The sequence below is a fragment of the Bos grunniens genome, chromosome 21, assembly GCF_055505025.1.
Source record: "Bos grunniens cultivar Pamir isolate PY7600 chromosome 21, Bosgru_T2T1.0, whole genome shotgun sequence".
NCBI lineage: Eukaryota > Metazoa > Chordata > Mammalia > Artiodactyla > Bovidae > Bos > Bos grunniens.
In genome coordinates this window covers 26489345-26510714 of record NC_141185.1, presented here as the reverse complement: position 1 = coordinate 26510714, position 21370 = coordinate 26489345, and the positions used below count along the sequence as shown (strand labels likewise).

Below are 21370 nucleotides of genomic sequence, written 5' to 3'. Positions count from 1 at the left end.
AATGGAATGAGGATCATTAAGCTTGGGGACAACTTATATACAATATACAGTTAAGTCCCTTAATATACAATTAAGTCCCTGAAGGAGACAAGAGAAGGAAGAATGAAAAAATATTACAAGAAATAATGACTGAAAAATCTCCAAATTTGATGAAAACCTATAGACTGACATCCAGTGGCCCAGTGAATTCCAATCACAAAAACATAAGGAAAACTACACCAAGACACACTATAAGTGCTCAAAACCTGTGACAGAAAAGTATTAAAAAACAGTCTGAGGAAGAATATCTAAAAAAGAAAAAAAGCAGAGGCAGTGGGCTTTAATGTATTTTTAAAAATTTACTAATTTATTTTTGGCTGTGTTGGGTCTTCGTTGCTGCACAGGCTTTCTCTAGTTGAAGTGAGCAGGGGCTACTCTGTAGTTGCAAGTATGTAGGCTTCTCACTGGAGAAGGCAATGGCACCCCACTCCAGTACTCTCGCCTGGAAAATCCCATGGATAGAGGAGCCTGGTGGGCTGCAGTTCATGGGGTCGCTAAGTTGGACACGGTTAAGCGACTTCACTTTCACTTTTCACTTTCATGCATTGGAGAAGGAAATGGCAACCCACTCCAGTGTTCTTGCCTGGAGAATCCCAGGGACGGGGGAGCCCAGTGGGCTGCTGTCTATGGGGTTGCACAGAGTCAGACACGACTGAAGCGATTTAGCAGCAGCAGCAGGCTTCTCACTGTGGGGGCTTCTCTAGGGCGCAGGCTCAATAGTTGTGGCACACAGGCTTAGTTGCTCTGCAACATATGAAATCTTTCTAGATCAAGGATCAAATCTTTGTCTCCAGCATTGGCAGGAAGACACTTTAACACTGAGCCACCAGGAAAGCCAGAGGTTGGCTATATATACAGAAGAATAAATATAAGGGTAAGAACATATTTCTCATGTGAATCATCATCTTTAAAACACAGGAAGTAAAATGTCATCAACCTAGAATTCTATACCCATTGTAATGATACCAGATACATTTACAAAAGAATGAACACCAGAAATAGCAACATGAGTAAATGTATAACATTTTTTCCTAAATATTTAAATCTCTTTAAAAGACTGCTTGAGCAAAAATAATTGCAATGTAGTGTGGAATTTATAGCATATATAAAAATGCTAGCTTTGAAAAACCAGCACAAAGTTCAGGAAGGGAGAAAAGAAGTATACTATTGAAAGCCTCTTTTATGTAAACTGGTATACTGTCTCTTGAAGGTAGGCTTGATAAGTTGATGTGTGTGCTATAAACTCTAAAACAAATACAAAAATAACACAACAAAGAATTATAGCTAATAAATCAACGAAAGAGATAAAGTAGAATCATAAAAACACCAGTTAATCCACAATAAGGCAGAAAAAGAGGAAGGAGGGAACAAAGAGCAGATGAGACAAATAGAAGATGAATGGCAAGATGATGGATCTAAACCTAACCATATCAATAATCACATTTAATGTACATAGTTTACCCAGTTTAAAGAGTAGAAATTGTCACATTGGATAAGAAAGCAAGACCCAACTATATGCTGCTTATAAGAAACAAACTTCAAATATAAAACCAAAATAGATTATAAGTAAAAATATGAAAAAATATATACTATGCTAACACTATTAAAAGAAATATCATAAAAAGTAGATTTTAGAACAGAAAAATATGACCATGGGTAAAGATCTTTCATAATGAAAAAGAGATAATTTCATAAGAGGAGAAAACAATCCAAAATATTTATACAGTTAATGACAGAGCTTCAAAATATATGAAGCGCAACTGAAAGAAGTGCACAGAAAAATAAGCAAATCCACATTACAGCTGGAGATTTTGATTCTTCTTCCTCATAGACAGAAAATCAGTACAGATGCAGAAGATTTAACAACACTATCAGCCAACTTGACCTAATTGACACATATTTTAAAAAAAAAAGCCTCCACTCAAGGATAGTAGAATACACATTCTTTTCAAGTGCACAGAGAATATTTATCAAAATAAACCATATTCAAATTCATAAAACAAGAAACTTTTAAAAGATTTAAATTATATAAAGTATATTCTTTGAACACAAGAAAGTTAAATCAGATATCATTAACAGAAAGACGTTTAGAAAAGTCTCAAGTATTTGGAAACTGAATAGCATGCTTCAAAATAACATATAGTTTAAAGAAAACAGCAAAAGGAAGATTAAAATGTATTATAAAGGAATGTGAAGTCAAGTGAGCCTTAGAAAGCATCACTATGAACAAAGCTAGTGGAGGTGATAGAATTCCAGTTGAGCTATTTCAAATCCTGAAAGATAATGCTGTGAAAGTGCTGCACTCAATATGCCAGCAAATTTGGAAGACTCAGCAGTGGCCACAGGACTGGAAAAGGGCAGTTTTCATTCCAATCCCAAAGAAAGGCAAAGCCAAAGAATGCTCAAACTACCACACAATTGCACTCATCTCACATGCTAGTAAAGTAATGCTCAAAATTCTCCAAGCCAGGCTTCAGGAATATGTGAACTGTGAACTTCCAGATGTTGAAGCTGGTTTTTGAAAAGGCAGAGGAACCAGAGATCAAATTGCCAACATCCTCTGGATCATCAAAAGAGCAAGAGCATTCCAGAAAAACATCTATTTCTGCTTTCTTGGCTATGCCAAAGCCTTTGACTGTGTGGATCACAATAAACAGTGGAAAATTCTGAAAGAGATGGGAATACCAGACCACCTGACCTGCCTCTTGAGAAACCTATATGCAGGTCAGGAAGCAACAGTTAGAACTGGACATGGAACAACAGACTGGTTCCGAATAGGAAAAGGAGTACGTCAAGGCTGTATATTGTCACCCTGCTTATTTAACTTCTATGCAGAGTACATCATAAGAAACGCTGGGCTGGAAGAAGGACAAGCTGGAATCAAGATTGCTGGGAGAAATAGCAATAACCTCAGATATGCAGATGATACCAGCCTTATGGCAGAAAGTGAAGAGGAACTAAGAAGCCTGTTGAAAGTGAAAGTGGAGAGTGGAAAAGTTGGCTTGAAGCTCAACATTCAGAAAACGAAGATCATGGCATCTTGTCCCATCACTTCATGGGAAATAGATAGGGAAACAGTGGAAATAGTGTCAGACTTTATTTTGGGGGGCTCCAAAATCACTACAGATGGTGACTGCAGCCATGAAATTAAAAGACACTTACTCCCTGGAAGGAAAGTTATGACCAACCTAGATAGCATATTCAAAAGCAGAGACATTACTTTGCCAACAAAGGTCCGTCTAGTCAAGGCTATGGTTTTTTCCAGCGGTCATGTATGGATGTGAGATTTGGACTGTGAAGAAAGCTGAGCACTGAAGAATTGATGCTTTTGAACTGTGGTGTTGGAGAAGACTCTTGAGAGTCCCTTGGACTGCAAGGAGATCCAACCAGTCCATTCTAAAGGAGATCAGTCCTAGGTGTTCTTTGGAAGAACTGATGTTAAAGCTGAAACTCCAGTACTTTGGCCGCCTCATGCGGAGAGTTGACTCATTGGAAAAGACTCTGATGCTGGGAGGGATTGGGGGCAGGAGGAGAAGGGGACGATGGAGGATGAGATGGCATCACTGACTTGATGGACGTAAGTTTGAGTGAACTCCAGGAGTTGGTGATAGACAGGGAGGCCTGGCGTGCTGCAATTCATGGGGTTGCAAAAGTCAGCGACGATGGAGCGACTGAACTGAACTGAACTGATAGTCTGTTAAATGTACAATAGAATTATATCTAAAAAAAAGTTAAAAAATACTGCTTAAAAAAAAAAGAAAATGCTAACCATCCTCTTAGCCTCCAGAGTCATAGTGGTAACATCAAAGATCACTGATCACAGTTCATGATAGCACATATAAAAATAATGAAAAGTTTTGAAATATTGTAAGAATTATTAAATGTGACACAGAGGGATAAGTGAGCAAGTACAAAAATTAGTATATATTATGTTTGCATTTATACAAAATTCTAGGAATGCAAATTCACATGTAGTGACAGAAAAGTAGTTACCTGGGGATGAAAGTCAGTGGCCAAGGAGAGGGTGAAAGTAATACGTGACCAAAGGGCCCAGGGAAACTTTGTGGGTGATGGATATATTTATTATTTGCAGTGTGCAGGTTTCACAGGTATATACATATGTCAAACTTGTCCAGCCAAAAAGTTGGTTACTTTTTTTAACATTAGGATATTTCATACAATTGGTGCCAATTTTTATTCCTGTGTTGATAGTCTAATATAAAATAGACATGAAAACACAGTGCTTTAAATTAATAGCACTTTATCACCATCAAAAGATATTTATCAATGTTTGCTAGTGTTGCCAATATTATACAGAGATAGCATGGTACATATATGTATGTATGATGAGCATCCTTTATTTCTAGTTTTTTAATTTAATTTGAGTACAACTGAATTACAATGTTCTGTTAGTTTCAGGTGTGCAACAAAGTGATTTAGTTTTGCGCAATATATATATATTCTTTTTTTCAGATTCTTATCTCATATAGATTACCACAGAATATTGAGTAAAGTTCCATGTGCCATACAGTAGGTCCTTAAGTGTGTGTGTGTTAATCCAAAGTTCCTGATTTATTCCTTCTCCTCACATTTCCCCTTTGGTAATCTTAAATTTTTCTCATTATCAGTAAATCTGTTTTTCTTTTGTAAATAACTTCATTTGTATCATTTTTTGAAATTAGATCCCACATATGAGTGGTCAGATCAGGTCAGATCAGATCAGTCACTCAGTTGTGTCCGACTCTTTGCAACCCCATGAATCGCAGCACGCCAGGCCTCCCTGTCCATTACCATCTCCCAGAGTTCACTCAAACTCACGTCCATTGAGTCGGTGATGCCATCCAGCCATCTCATCCTCTGTCGTCCCCTTCTCCTCCTGCCCCCAATCCCTCCCAGCATCAGAGTCTTTTCCAATGAGTCAACTCTTCGCATGAGGTGGCCAAAGTATTGGAGTTTCAGCTTTAGCATCAGTCCTTCCAAAGAACACCCAGGGCTGATATCCTTTAGAATGGACTGGTTGGATCTCCTTGGAGTCCAAGGGACTCTCAAGAGTCTTCTCCAACACCACAGTTCAAAAGCATCAATTCTTCGGCACTCAGCTTTCTTCATAGTCCAACTCTCACATCCATACATGACCACAGGAAAAACCATAGCCTTGACTATCATATGATGTTTGTCTTTCTCTGACTTACTTCACTTATTATGATCATCTCTAGGTCCATTCATGTTGCTGCAAATGGTATTATTTCATTCATCTTTATGGCCGAATACTATTCCATGGTATATATGTACAACATCTTCTTTACCCATTTCTCTGTCAGTGGACATTTAGGTTACTTCCTTGTCTTCACTATTATAAATAGTGCTGCAGTGAACATTGGAGTGCATGCATTTTTTAAATTATGGTTTTCTCTGGATATATGCCCGGAAGTGTGATTGCTGGATCATATGGTAGTTCCTTAGTTGAACCTCCCTACTGTTTTCTCTAGTGGCTGTACCAATTTACATTCCCACCAACAGTGTAGGAGGGTTCCCTTTCTCCACATTCTTTCCAGCATTTATTGTTTGTAGATTTTTTGATGGTAGCCGTTCTGACCAGTGTGAGGCGATACCTCATTGCAGCCTTGATTTGCATTTCTCTAATAATTAGTGATCAAACCAGGCAATTCTAAAGGAAATCAGTCCTGAATATTCATTGGAAGGACTGATGCTGAAGGTAAAACTTCAATACTTTGGCCCCTGATGTGAAGATTTGACTCATTGGAAAAGACCCTGATGCTAGGAAAGATTGAAGGCAGGAGGAGAAGGGAATGACAGAGGATGAGATGGTTGGATGGCATCACCGACTCGATGGACATGAGTCTGGAAGTTGGTGATGGACAGGGAAGCCTGGCGTGCTGCAGTCCATGGGGTTGCAAAGAGTCGGACAATCCTGAGTGACTGAACTGAATAATTAGTGATGTTGATCATTTTTGCATGTGCTTTTCAGCCATCTGTATGTCTTCTTTGGAGAAATGTCTATTTAGACCTTCTGCCCATTTCTTGATTGGGTTGTTTGTTTGTTTTTTTATATAGAGCTACATGAATTGTTTATATATTTTGGAAATTAATCCCTTGTCAGTTGCTTTGTTTGCAAATATTGTCTCACATTCTGTGAGTTGTGTTTTCATTTTGTTTATGGTTTCCTTTGCTGTGCAGAATCTTTTAAGTTTAATTAGGTCCCATTTGTTTATTTTTGTTTTCATTTTCATTACTCTAGGAGGTGGATCAAAGAAATTACTTCTACGATTTATGTCAAAGAGTGTTCTGTCTATATTTTCCTCTAAGAGTTTTATCATGTCTGGCCTTACATTTAGGTCTTTGATCCATTTTGAGTTTACTTTTGTGTAGGGTGTTAGACGAGTTGGTTACTTTAAATATATGCAGTTTATCATCTGTTATACCCTCATAAGATTGTTAGGAATATTTAATGGTTAACTCATTGATGATTTAGAAGTAGCTCAAGAAATGTAGACAGTTGAACATTTTAGGTAACATTCTCATGGTATAGAACAGGCTATTTTTAACATTCTTAGAATGTCTAACTATGAGGTTCACTTTCTATACTGGTCATTTGAGTTCTACTCTCTAGCCTTGTATTTCTTTCTCTCTCATTCATTTAGGTAGAACTTTGCATGACTTTTAGGGGCTTCCCAAGTGGTGCTAGTGGTAAAGAATCTACCTGCCAGTGTAGGTAGACATAAGAGTTGCAGGTTCAATCCCCAGGTGGGGAAGATCTCCTGGAGGAGGGCATGGCAACCCACTCCGGTATTCTTGCCTGAAGAATGCCATAGACAGAGGAGTCCACAGGGTCACACACGACCAAAGCAACTTAGCATGCATGTTGCATGATTTTATAGCCGTCTCTGAGTTTGTGTTTATTCACTCCAGTATTAGGCAATATCAAGTTTTAAAATATTGATGGATAGAAATAAGATGGCAGTTTTAAAAGAGTGTACAGATTTGGAGTCAGGTTTCTGAAACTCAGACTTGAAATGCTCAAATATTGTTATTTATCCCTATGACTTTTAGATTTTGTTACTTTTTTTTTAAATATGGTGAGTGAAAGATGGTCAGCTTCTGATTCTAGAATGAGGAGTTATGGTATAAGAGTGAGAGCTATCACTGAAAAATGTTTCTCCATTCAGGACTACAGGGAATAGTACCAACCAGTGTAATGAGATTCAGAGTTCCCACCTGTGTTCAGAATAAGCTTTAGTGGGGGCCAGCTGATGAGAGCCCAGCTTTGAGGACTATTTGAAAGGGTAATGATTCTGCTACAAATGTTCCGTCCCCTTATTCATTTCTATTGCGTGCCTATATTCTGTCGGCCATGTCACAAAGACCTTGACTGGAATCACCCCAACATACAGCACATATGGAATTAAACAAAACATCCTGAAGACCCACATCCATGTCATCTCACAGAGTCCGCCCTGAATCGATCAAGTCTCTTCTGAGACTACAGTGTGAATGTTTTAAAAATGTCGTTCATCTTTGCAGTGTCCATCTCCTAGAAACTTACATTTAATTTCATTTCACCACTGAACTTTCCCTGCCTGGAAGCTAATCTTCTTCTGCCTCTCATTGAATTATTCTAATCAGTAAAAGGTTTTTTTCTTCCCCAGTTTTCCTCTTTGTAAAAAATACTAATGGTGTTGACTCAGTATTTACGAGAGACATTAACAGCTTTTTTACATGCATGGTCTTTGGGGAGAGTGGAGATTGCATGAATGGTACCAAAAACAAAATAGGTCTCTGGTTTTCTGAATTTATCTTCATGAACGAGGAGGATGGAGTTAGAGTGAGGATCTGTGCTCCTGCTTTCCATGAGCTGCCATCTCCTCTGTGTACTTTGGATAAGCTTTATGGCTCATGGGTTATTCTCTTTTTCCTTTTCAACCCAGCGTGTTGGTACATTATCATAGGTTCCCGTCTTAATTCATAAAGGTAACTAGATATTTTCCCTACTGGAAAAAAAAAAAGTGAATTTGATGAAAGCAAACTATGGAGTTCTATTCTCTTCTCGGTGGGCTTGGCAGCATTAACATTAATGGAAGCTACGAGTGCATCAGGAAGCAAGTTCAGCCCTAAGATGTAAGAGCTCCAGCTATTTGAAATTAGCCTTTGTGGGTCTCCTGAGTTCTGCAGCACCAGGGGCTAATTCTTATTCTTTTTCATCTCTCTCCTTTCTTCACTGGGCACTGATGCCTCATTACCACTGTTCCTCCCATTCTGCAGAGCCGAGTCTCTGACGCTCGCCCAATCAGGAGCTTGTAAGCATCATCACTTGGATGTCTTAGTGCTGGGTGGGGAAACATGGGGTAGGAGCTGGGGTTTTGACTTTTTCACTTGTTCTGTCACTTCAGTCTTTATTTTCTTAACCAAATGTGATGCTATGTAGGAAAAAAAATGTATAGAGAGCTCAGTTCAACAGAAGAGGTATTATGTAATCTTTTAAGTCACTTTCTGATACCAAGTTAGTGACAGCTATTTGCTTTTCACTTCCTGTTTTAGCGACAGGTCATAATGGTCCCTCCCAAACCAATGTTTGAAATAAGAACCCAGCAAGAGAAAGAAATGAATTCAAAGACTCTCTTAAGCTGAACAATATAAATGTATTAATGAAAAGGAAATGGTATTTTAAACTGCTTCTATCTGCCAACCCTGGGTTTATCTTGCCAGAATTGCATGAATCTGCTTGGAAAGTTAACTATGCTCTTTTTGTGGTATGGAATGACTAGATAATTCCATTTACCTTGCCTGGAAGATGAACTTTCATGATATTCCTCTTCATCAACTCAGCATTGTTCCCAAGCTTCACTGACAAAATACCCTTTACAAGCTCATGAAATACATTTTTCTATCTTTTTGTGCGTGTGTGTGTGAAAACAGAGGGTTATTTCTGGCCAAGGCTCACAGTTAGAGATGTTCTTGAGTGTCAAAAACAAAAGCAAAAAACTTGCGTTATTCTATCCTTAAGTAAGTTAAAACTCTGAAAAAGAAGTTTTAAAACAAAACCATTGATTATTCATGTTGATTGCTATGAAGAAATAGTTATAAGAGCAATGTGATTGGAGAGAAATTTCATTTCCTATCTCTATAACCTTCCTGCTGAAAAATTAGACCTGACTTTCAGGCATGTTTCTGTCCTCAACAGTATCAAACTTGACTTCATTTGACTACTAGGGTTAGTGACTCTGAAGCTAGAGAACATTTTATCCAAATATTGGGCTATTAATTAGTAAGGAACTAGGAAAGATGGTTGGGGGAAATGCTGAATTTTAGAGAGCAGTTTAGATCAGGGTTTTTCCTTAAGGTTTTACCCAAGGATTCAAGACAACAGAGTTCAGGAGCAGCTTACAGTTTTTTTCCAGTAGATAACCACTCTTTTTATCTTTACCCTGGTGTGCTCTCAAAATCAAAAGTAAGGCATATGTAGAGAACCTCTGACTTGTGGGGGGAGAGGGCCATATCTGTGTCCTGATGCTCAGTTGATGGGTGCTGGTGCTTGCCTCCCCATCACCCCTGGATGCTTCCTAAGCCCCTGGTTGTTGTTGTTGTTTAGCCAATAAATCATGTCTGACTCTATGCCACCCCATGGACAATGGCCCTCCTGTCTCCTCTGTCCATGGCATTTCCCAGGCAAGAATACTGGAGTAGGCTGCATTTCTTTCTCTGGGGGATCCTCCCGGCCCAGGGATCACACCCATGACTTCCACATTGGCAGGTGGGTTCTTTACCACTGAGCCACCAGGGAAGCCCAAGTCATGGGTGTATTTGATTAAATGGTATCCTTATAACTGAAAGAAGCCAATAGATACCCCTAAAAACACAGAACTATGGCTGCCCTGCAGCACCAGGATTGTCAAGCAAAATTAAATCTTTATGAAATAGCAGATGAGAAAATGTTTTGCAGATTACCAGTGGCAGGATAGACTGGCACTAGAACAAGTAGAGTGGTTGTTACTTCATTCTGGGGAAACTGAGGCAGACAAATCACCGTGTAGTTGTGGTTTTGCTTTTGTTTTTTGCCACTAAACATGTGTGATGACATGAAGAGAAGCTGTTGAGGAAGAGAGGCGAGACAAGATGCCGACTTTGGAGGAGTCTTAGACTGGAGGGATTAAATGTAGAATCAAAAGCACAGTGTTAGCTCCAGAACTTCTAGACCCCTGTTAGTCGATTCAGTCATGTCCAACTCTTTGCTCTCCAGAGTTGAGCAAAGAGTTGGACTGTCACTCCCCAGGCTCCTCTGTCCATAGAATTCTCTAGGAATTCTGGAATTCTGGAATGGGTCGCCATGCCCTCCTCCAGGGCATCTTCCCAACCCAGAGATCGAACCCAGCTCTTCTGCATTGCAGGTGGAGTCTTTACCATCTGAGCCACCAGGGAAGCCCCTGTAGATCCCACAGAAGGCTGACCCTAACTCACTGCCTTGAGGAGATCCTTGGTGTCTACTTATACCATGACTTACTTGCCTTGAGGACATTTTTTCCAGTCATTCCTGTGAGCTAGAGGCAGTTGTCTGTGAAAATCAATCTCTGTTCAGGATGAATAAGGCCAAGTTTCTTTTCTTCTATAACTCATATCGTCTACAGTGTTTCAGCGTTCAAGTAAAAATGGTCACATCGTATTTCTTTTTTAAAATGATAAACATGATGATTGTTTTACTTTTCGTGAAAATTTATTTAAATGAGTTCATTTAGCTTAATGTAATCTTTTTTTCAAAAAAAAAAAGCTTTACGAGGGGGAAATCAATTAAAAATAAATGAAATCATCTCTTTCAAAAATTAATTTTGAATTATTGAGTGACATTAATTATTCTGACTGAAATATGAAATTGGGCAACCTGATCCTGCAGCCTCCTGGGAAAGCTACTGGATGCCTCCTGGTGACTCAGCTAGTCTGCCCAGGGGTCACGTGGGGCCCCCAGGGTACCTAAATGCACAGCACTGTGTGCCAGGACACTGCCCCCCACACCCTACTTCTCGTGTGTTCGCTGGCTCTGGAAAGCCAGGAGGCTGGAGGGGAGAGGCAGTGGAGATTGGTCAGAAAGCCCCTGCCGGGGAGAATGAAAAGAAAAGAAAAATCACCTCTTGTTGAATCAGTGATGCCCCACTGTTCAGCCTCACTCTCTCTCTCTGTTCACATTTGTGCTCAAAGTGGCTCAACGCATCCAGCTGAGCGCCTTCTTTATCACCGCCCACATTCTGCCTTCCCCACTCCCCGAAACCTGTTGTCTTTTCTACCCTCCGCTGGCACAGACACCCTTTTCACCTCTCCAATTACATCCACTTCCAAACAGATGTTCTGTGGCAAAGTTACAAAGCACTTACGTCACTTTTTTTAATTAATGAAATTCTCCCTTAGAGGGATTTTTGTTCATCTGGCTTTAAAAGATAATATTGCTGGAAAATAAATATACTTATTTTTAAAATCTTTGTTTGCCATTTGTGGGTCCAGAGTGTAGGGTGTGCAGGGTGTTTTAAGTGTGATGTCTTATTTAAGGATAGCATTTCCATTTTAGAAAATGCAAGTTAGAGTTAGAACATGTATCTGCCAAAATTAGATGAAATCCACACTCCACCCCCAACTAAAAAAGTAGATGACTTCAATTCTTCAGGTCCTGTTTATCCCATAAAAAACATGTTTATTTATCAGTCACATTGAAATAGAATAAATCAATAACCAACATCCATGAATAAATTTGTAACCCAAGTAAACTAAGGAAAACTCAGAGAACAAAATTCATATTTAGGGCATTATAGCTGACCAAGCTATGTCTATAATAATGTTTATTTTGGAATTAATTTTGAAATAGCATGGGGATAGCTCTAAATTTACTCACATATTCTATGTCCTAAAATGAGACATATGAGGCTTCTTACATTCACAATTTTTAACAAGGTAGGATCACTGGGAAAAGTATTGGGATTTTGTAATTTCCCCCCTCCTTTCTTTCTCCTGTTAGTTACTTGGAAGAAAAACAAGGGGTATGAAAATCCCATCAACCGCCAAAACCTTTAAGAGCTTGCGTTTTTTGTTTCATATTTTGTAATTCTTGATACAGTAGAGATATGGCAGCAATGTGAGGTAACTGAAATTTTAATTCCACGTATATTTTAATGAGTGACTACTGTGTGTCAGTCGCTCATTAAAATTGAAGCTGAAACTCCAATACTTTGGCCACCTCATGCAAAGAGTTGACTCATTGGAAAAGACTCTGATGCTTGGAGGGATTGGGGGCAGGAGGAGAAGGGGACGACAGAGGATGAGATGGCTGGATGGCATCACTGACTCAATGGACGTGAGTCTGAGTGAACTCCGGGAGTTGGTGATGGACAAGGAGGCCTGGCGTGCTGTGATTCATGGGGCCGCAAAGAGTCGGACACGACTGAGCGACTGAACTGAACTGAACTGTGTGTCAGTAGGCTTCTGTGGTGGCTCAGTGGTAAAGCATCCACCTGCCAAGCAGGAGACACAGGTTCAGTCCCTGCGTCAGGAAGATCCCCTGGAGTAGGAAATGGTAACCCGCTCCAGTATCCTTGCCTGGGGCATTCCATGGACAGAGGAGCCTGGCGGGCTACAGTCCACGGGGTTGCAATGAGTCGGACACGCTAAGCGACTGAACACCCATGCGCTGTGTTTCAGTCAGTGCAGATTTACATAAATATAAGGCAGAGAGATTGAGCAACTGGCCCAGATTCTCCCCAGTGTAAGTGGAGAACAGGGGTCCAGTCAGACAGGCAGACTCCAGAGCATATACTCCTGGCCTTACAAATCCTGCCTCTCAGAGAAGTCACCTGGAGACTGTTAGAAACTCTGGAACTGGGTCTGACATAGGAAGCAGAGCTCCTCTGAGGACATAAGAGCAGTGGGATGCTGGGATCCGAAGGGAACCCTCCCCTCTCTCCCTTGTTGCCAAGAAGATCGAGGTCCTGAGATAATGGGTTTGTTCAGCATATCTCGTTGCCTCTTTTCCAACCTCATATCCATGAGTCCCCTAGTGTGTGCTCACCTGAAAATGTCGCCCTCCTTTTTTGTCAGTACCACCTTCTTCTCCTGTTTCAGTCTCCTGATGCTCTACAACCACCCCCCAACCCCTCTAATTGCTGTACTGCAGTCCCACCGTGTTTGTGTGTCTCACGTGGAGGGTACCACACCTCCACGACTTTGACTGGCCTGGCGTGTCTGTCTGGACCATCCCTCTCCCTTTTATCCATCAGGTTAATACTATCCATCCTTTTGCGCCTGCTTCCATGAAGGCTTTCTTACCTCCAGAGCCAGAGTTCGTGATTTACCTCTTTGTCAAAAAAATCTATCCATCCTTCAAGTTCCAATTCCGTCTCTCTGCGTTATGATGCCTTCTTTGACCTCAAGGCTTGCAGGTTTCTTCTGAACCTCAGTGTTGTGCAGTGTGTGTATTTTCATGATGACACTTTTCTTATTTCTTATATGGTAATTATATATGTGCTTGTCTTATCGCCTCCACCTGTCCGATTCTAAATTCCTTAAGGCCAGAAACATACTCTCTTTCTCTTTCATAATCGTTATCACCTAGTAGGATCTGTCTCATGATTCATGATGCTTTCATGGGGTCCATGAAACTAAAGTATGCTAAGCTATAAAAAAAATTTTTTTAAAGGCCTGGCAGACCCAAATATGTAAAATAGGGACTTATCCACTGAATCTGTACCCATGTGAAAAATACATTTATTTTCTGTATGTCATTGACAGAATCTTCAACCAATACAAACCACTCAGGATCAGCTTGAAGGGCAATTGTTGAGCATCTCTGTGTTAATTTCCTTACTATGTTTTAGTTCCCGACACTTTGTAGGGGCCCGCAAATATTTGTAGAAGGAATTAATTGCTAAATAGCATGATAAATCTACAGAGAGCTTTCTACAGATAATTATGTTTATGTTCTATGTGGTTGGGTAGAGATTAACATCCTCAGTACTGCCCTAAATTTCCTGTTGGTAGCCTGAGTGGCATGTGGAAAGAAGAAAGACTGGAGCCCTAGAGAGGTGAGGATGGTGAGGATGGCAGGAGAGGACCTTGTGTCCACAGCTGTATTTCAAGCAGGAATACTGCCTGGTTCAGGAACCATATTCTTAGCTCCCTGGGATTACGGATCTCAGTAGTTTAAAAGCATTGTTGCTATTAGAAGATTAGAACAAAATAGAAATAAAGAATTCAAGCCCTTATGTGCTTTGTCAGCCCTCAAACCTCAGATTTCATTTTAAAGAACAGAGACTTTCAGAATTTAAGTTATTTAAAATAGCTATTTTTTTTTTTAATTCAGTCATTTGGGACTTATTTTGAGTACCTGTTTGGTTAAAAATTATAAGACACCGAAAGGAAATATTTCTTTATCCAAATTCCTAAAGAATTTGCTCTTTAATACATTCTGGAAAATATTACAGTGCAGAGCAAAATGTAAGACACAGCATGAGAACTGAAGGGACAAAATGAACCATAAACATTGAGAAGAGATGGGGATGCAAGGAAGAGTTCACAGAAGAGGGTGCATTGAGACTGGGTCTTGAGGGATGAGTAGGAGTTTAATAGTTAAGGAGCCATTCCAGGCGAAGGGAACATTGGATAAAGTAGTACCAAAATGACAAAGGGCAGTACATAATTGTCGGTGGCCAACAGTTAGGCAAGAAGCAGTATTGGGACTTAATTTAAGAGCACTAGCCATTATAGGGGCTTCCCAGGTGGCTCAGTGGTAAAGAATCTGCGGGAGACACAGGAGACTCGAGCTCAATCCCTGGGTTGGGAAGATCCCCTGGAGAAGGGAATGGCAACCCACTCCAGTATTCTTGCCTGGAAAATCCCATGAACAGAGGAGCCTGGCAGGCTACAGTCCAGGGGGTCACAAAGAGTCAGACATGACTGAGCATGCATACCCACACCACTATAGGCTAAGGAGTTGACACTTGATCTGATTGGCAATTGACCGTCTTTAAGGAATGGTAGTGTTTATAGAAGTAAAAAGTCAGGACTAGAGCAAGGGCAGTGGACTTGGGAAGGGATTAAAAAGGAGTAATTGAGGGCTTGGTTACTGATTTTATATTAGAGACAGAACTCAAACTTCACCTCAAGTGTCAATTCTGGTGACTCTGACCTGGAAAGTGCAGTACCATGAACAGAAATATGGGCCAAAAGAGATGATTTCCCTTTTAATTCTGACTTCATTTGAAAAGACCCTGATGCTGGGAAAGATTGAAGGTGGGAGGAGAAGGGGATGACAGAATGAGACGGTTGGATGGCATCACCGACTTAATGGACATGAATTTGAGTACACTCCAGGAGTTGGTGATGGACAGGGAGGCCTGGTGTGCTACAGTCCATGGGGTCGCAAAGACATGACTGAGCAACTGAACTGAACTAATTTTATCAATCAAGCATTCCCCTTTCCATTGCATATGCCCTTTTGTTATAGGTTTTGAATAAAGTCAAAAAGTAGCACAAGAGAACTTCATTGTTAGCTAGGAAGCCTAGTGCCCTATTTAGATCTTGAACCAACAAATGAGAACTAAGAATCCAGGGTCTTGCTGAGCATCCTTATAACCATCCATCCTTCCTATACAGTCAGTGTCTACCCTACTCTATACACACCTAGCTTGATTTACTAAACTGCACTCTTTCAAAGAAAAGAGAAAAGCACGAGAGGCAGAAATGTTGCTTTTTATGGTGATACTTTGACTTATTGCACTTTTAAAGGGAATTTTGCTCTCGGGAGAGCCAATTCTCCTTGAGCCCCATAGATGCCCATTCTCCCTTCACAAGGCAGACACAGTACAAGCAGGGCTACTGTCCGTTTTTCCACTGCTCTTTTTGCCAGCTATTCCCATCCCTTAACTCAACTCCTGGGATGGAGAGATTAGTTATTTTCCATGGCTTATTTGCTCCTTGACCCTTTTCTTAAACCTCCCAACTCTGAAGCCAGTGGTAATCCTGACTTTGTAAGGTGGACAACTGATCTGTTGGGAGTTGAGCTACTAAGAGTCGATGCATTTGATCAAGGCCACCCCACCCTCACAGGATAAGAAGCTTTGTATGAATTTATGAAACAACTATACGATCTGCTCACTGCAAAAGCTGTTCCTGACATTTTCTTTATTGATAAATGAATTTGTGTTTACCTTTGGTCACTGGCTGATGTCAGGAGCATGATAGGACCTGGTAGAGTGCTCGGGAAAGGCTAAAGACGGGGGTGGGGGGTGGGGACGGATAAGGGGGGAGGGGGAGATCATAAGTCCAGAATGATGTGAGCTCGGCAGTTGTCAGACTTTGAAATCACACTTTCCCTGTTCCTCCTGGCCTCACACAAAGCAAGTGGTTGAGTAGCTGCTGAGCGAGAAATGCACACTTTGAAATGCTTGCCTTGGTGAGAAGGAAGGTCCTGGGCTTTTTGTTGGAATCTCACTCTCAGCAGAGAGAGACTGAGGTTAGAGCAACTCTTTAAACCTGGAACCATTTTTGTTCAGAAATGTGACATGATTTGCTGGTGGTGACAACTGACTTGACAATGACCAGTGATTTAGGTCTACCTTTAATAAGCGAATTAATCTGAGCTAAAACATAGTGATCTGTCATGTTTAGAGATACCTCAACATCTGGCTGACTTGTCCTCTGTCAGCCTAGTTTGTCCTGTGCAAATCTTCTGTCAAGTGAGGAAAAGAACTGTGGGGAGAAAATTACATGGCAGTTTTAGAGTTAGTGATGAATTTTTCTCCCAACATACCAGCTGTGCCAGCAACACTATTTTTCATGGCATTAATCAAATATCTTGCCTGCAGCACCTTCACTTTCCCAAAGGCTAAAAGATGAATCTGTCAGAAAATTTCACTGGGATTTGCCAACAGCTTTTCTAAGCTCAAATACTAGTCCAGGCACCTTAGAAGTTCGAGTAAGGCTTTTAGGGATAGCCTTGGGGAGTTAAAAGCTGTGTAGGGTAATTTTCCTTTACACTAAACAAAAAATCGAAGCTTCCATTGCAGCCAGCATGATCATGTTCTCATGTCTGGAAAAGAGCCAAACACTCAAGTTTTATTAATGTATTCCATTTACTGACTCATAGCAAAGTACTTATTTTTAGTTGGGATTTTGAAATTGGCAAGGTACAAGAGCCATTGAAGGCCATGGAATGGACTCATGGCTTCCTCCTCAGGAAAGAGAATTCCAGATGCGAAGAAATTCAGCTAAAAAAAAAAACCCAAAAACAAAACACACACCTTCTCACACAGATGCTGCCCACGGCTTAAAGTATTGGCTGAGATTAAGGGAATGGCTACCCACTCCAGTATTCTTGCCTGGAGAACTCCATGGACAGAGGGGCCTGGCAGGCTACAGTCCATGGGGTCGCAAAGACATGACTGAGTGACTAACAAGATCTGTACAATTTTTACCACCTGTAGTTTTTCTTATATCTCTCCTGCTTCCAAAATAAACATGGCACAATTGCTTTGCACTCTTCAGAAGTAATGTGCTCTCCTGTTCTTTTTCAAATTTAATAGATATTTCAGAGTAACCGCTGAAGACCCTAATATTTGCTGTGAATGAATGGGTGGAAATTCATGTTACACTAACCTAAAGCATATGCAGTTATTAAGATAAAGGGCTATCAAATTAGACATCTTGGTAAGAGTGGGTTTTACAGTATCTTCTCATCCTTGTTGATTGTGAAAAGAAATTGTTACCAGCTCAGTCATATCCGACTCTTTGCAGACTTCATGGACTGTAGCATGCCAGGCTTCTCTGTCCATGACATTCTCCAGGCAAGAATACTGGAGTGGGTTGCTATTCCCTTCTCCAGGGAATTTTCCCAACCCAGGGATTGAACCCTGGTCTCCTGCATCACAGGCAGGTTTTTTTTTCCACCATCTGAGTCACTCACTTAGATGGAAGACTACTCTTTGATTCCTTAAATGGCAAAGAATGGTCTCTGAGAAGTCTTTGCCATTTAACTTCCCTAGCAATACACTTAATACTACTGAGCAATTAAAGGAAAAAGGGGTGACATTTCTATCCCCCACGAGTAACTGCATAACATTACTAAGTGATAGTTGTTGAGTACGATAACTCTGGGGTCTAGCCCAGTGCATGAGACACAGCAGGAATCTCAACAAATGTTTATGGAACAAACTAAACCCCCAGGTTGACTAAAAAAAAAAAAAAAAAAAAACTTGAATAGTTTCAGCAATGAGTTTTCTCCTTCAGTTCAGTTCAGTTCAGTTCAGTTCAGTCACTCAGTCGTGTCCGAGTCTTTGTGACCCCATGAATCGCAGCACGCCAGGCCTCCCTGTCCATCACCAACTCCCGGAGTTCACTCAGACTCACGTCCATCGAGTCTGTGATGCCATCCAGCCATCTCATCCTCTGTCGTCCCCTTCTCCTCCTGCCCCCAATCCCTCCCAGCATCAGAGTCTTTTCCAGTGAGTCAACTCTTCGCATGAGGTAGCCACAGTGCTGGAGTTTCAGCTTCAGCATCATTCCTTCCAAAGAAATCCCAGGGCTGATCTCCTTCAGAATGGACTGGTTGGATCTCCTTGCAGTCCAAGGGACTCTCAAGAGTCTTCTCCAACACCACAGTTCAAAAGCATCAATTCCTCAGTGCTCAGCTTTCTTCACAGTCCAACTCTCACATCCATACATGACCACTGGAAAAAACCATAGCCTTGACTAGACGGACCTTTGTTGGCAAAGTAATGTCTCTGCTTTTCAATATGCTATCTAGGTTGGTCATAACTTTTCTTCCAAGGAGTAAGCGTCTTCTAATTTCATGGCTGCAGTCACCATCTGCAGTGATTTTGGAGCCCCCAAAAATGAAGTCTGACACTGGTTCCACTGTTTCCCCATCTATTTGCCATGAAGTGATGGGTCCAGATGCCATGATCTTTGTTTTCTGAATGTTGAGCTTTAAGCCAACTTTTTCACTCTCCACCTTCACTTTCATCAAGAGGCTTTTTAGTTCCTCTTCACTTTCTACCATAAGGGTGGTGTCATCTGCATATCTGAGGTTATTGATATTTCTCCCGGCAGTCTTGATTCCACCTTGTGCTTCATCCAGCCCAGCATTTCTCATGATGTACTCTGCATAGAAGTTAAATAAGCAGGGTGACAATATACAGCCTTGACGTACTCCTTTTCCTATTTGGAACCAGTCTGTTGTTCCATGTCCAGTCCTAACTGTTGCTTCCTGACCTGCATATAGGTTTCTCAAGAGACAGATTAGGTGGTCTAGTATTCCCATCTCTTTCAGAATTTTCCACTGTTTATTGTGATTCACACAGTCAAAGGCTTTGGCATAGTCAATAAAGCAGAAGTGTCAAGTCTCTGTGGTGTTCTTTACGTGTTCTAGGAATCTACTCTCTACTGATCCTAGAACCCATCCCAGATGTTTGATAGTGATAAAGTGGTTTCCTGCTATTAAAATTGGTTATTCACCATGGTTCATAGAAACTGATTAAAGGCAAGACCAAGAAATGCAAAGATACTTTGCTAGTGAAAACAACTTGGATTAGTAATCAGACAAATTAGACCTTCCCTGGTGGTTCAGTTGGCAAAGCAGGAGACCCCAGTTCAATTCCTGGATCAGGGAAGATCCCCTGGAGAAAGGATAGGTGACCCACTTGAGTATTCTTGCCTGGAGAATCCCCATGGACAGAGGAGCCTGACGGGCTACAGTCCATGGGGTCACAATGGTCGGACATGACTTAGTAACTAAACCACCACCACAGTTGAAGAGGAAAGGTTCATGAGAGGGGAGAATTTGAGTAAGGCCTTACAGGTATAGAAAGAGAATCAGTGAGATACTGCCAGTCGTGGGTGTAGCACAAGGAATTCTTTTTCTAGTTCATAGGATTTCTTATGCTTTGAAAAATTAGTCCTATCCTATTTGCTTCCTAAAGAGGAATATATGGGGTATAATTTAGAATTAAAATTTACTCTGAAATACAAAACCCAGTACACTGTGCCTCTACCTATAGGGTTTGATAATATTTGTAAAAACTCATTAATGGAAGCATTTCTCTGTTCCTGGTATAGATTAGAATAGGTTAGCCTGTTATTGCTTGTCTCTGAATGTGCTCTTAACCTATATGAAATGAGACAAGACTGGGATGATTAAGAAAAAACCAAAGGGTACCTTGATTGGATGCACTTTAGCACTATAAAGCAGTTTTCTTTGAATAGTGGGAAATGGAAAAGTTTCATTAGTTCAGACCAGGATGTATATGAAGGTACATTTTGAAGCCTGCTGTGCATGTGTATGTGTGCACATGTACATACATACACTTACACTTTAGAAAGCTCACATTACTAGCAGGAATATTACATAGCTTGCAACAATGAAAGGGATGATGCGAAGGGGGTGTTATTTTAAATCCACTCTTGTATACCCAAAAAAGGTATATTATTTGGAAGGACTTTGATACCGGTGTATTTTACAGTTTGACAACTTGAAACTTTGTAAACTGGCAATTGGGTATAGACGAAGGTATCCATTTATCTCATATATGTCTTGTTGAGGCAAAGCTGTCAGGAGAAATCTTATCACATGGTGCCCCATTTGTTTTCTATGGTGATTTATGATGGTTTTGAAAAGGTCTTGTGATCCCATAGGCTGCCACGATTCTCTGACTTTTCTCTGTCAATGGATCAGATTTTTGACATTTTCTGAGAGCATTCAGAAAAGATTTGATAAATCAGCTTGTGGTGTTTATTTTAATTGATCTGAAGCCCATGCCTTCAAGAATTCATCAACCACAGTTGACAGGGGCTGGGTGTGCTGCAGTGGAATGAAAACACTGGCCAGCCATGCTCCTGTGGTGATGATATAGATATTTTGTTGAAAGTTTATGCGCACCGACGAGGAGATGTCATAACTAATTTAGTATGTTGTAAATCTCTTGACACAGATTCTAATTCATAAATCTCATCCATCACATGTGATTCATGAAACGATAGACAACCTTTGATGAGAAGGTACTTTTGTCTGTGTTCCAAGTTCCTTACATTTTTCCTTATTCAAATATAAATCATTCCAGAACAACAGACTTCTATTATGAAAATGGAACTGTAGAGGTCCTTCATTCTTTCGCTTCCTTTCTCACACCTGTAAAAAGCAAAACTCTCTCTTTGAAAATAAGGATGTGTTTCTAGGAGAGCAACGAGATAGAAGGATAGGCACTACGTGTACATGTGCAGTGAATATAGAAAGAGACCATGTTCAAAGAAATGGCAAAGGTGGATGTTAACTGCTTTTCTACAATGATTT

General features: G+C 40.6%; 1 protein-coding gene across 4 annotated transcripts in view; it reads left to right on the top strand.

Moving 5' to 3' along the window:
• NPAS3 (neuronal PAS domain protein 3) overlaps nucleotides 1–21370 on the top strand; it is a 958674-nt gene that overhangs the window by 741439 nt on the left and 195865 nt on the right. The window lies entirely within an intron of this gene.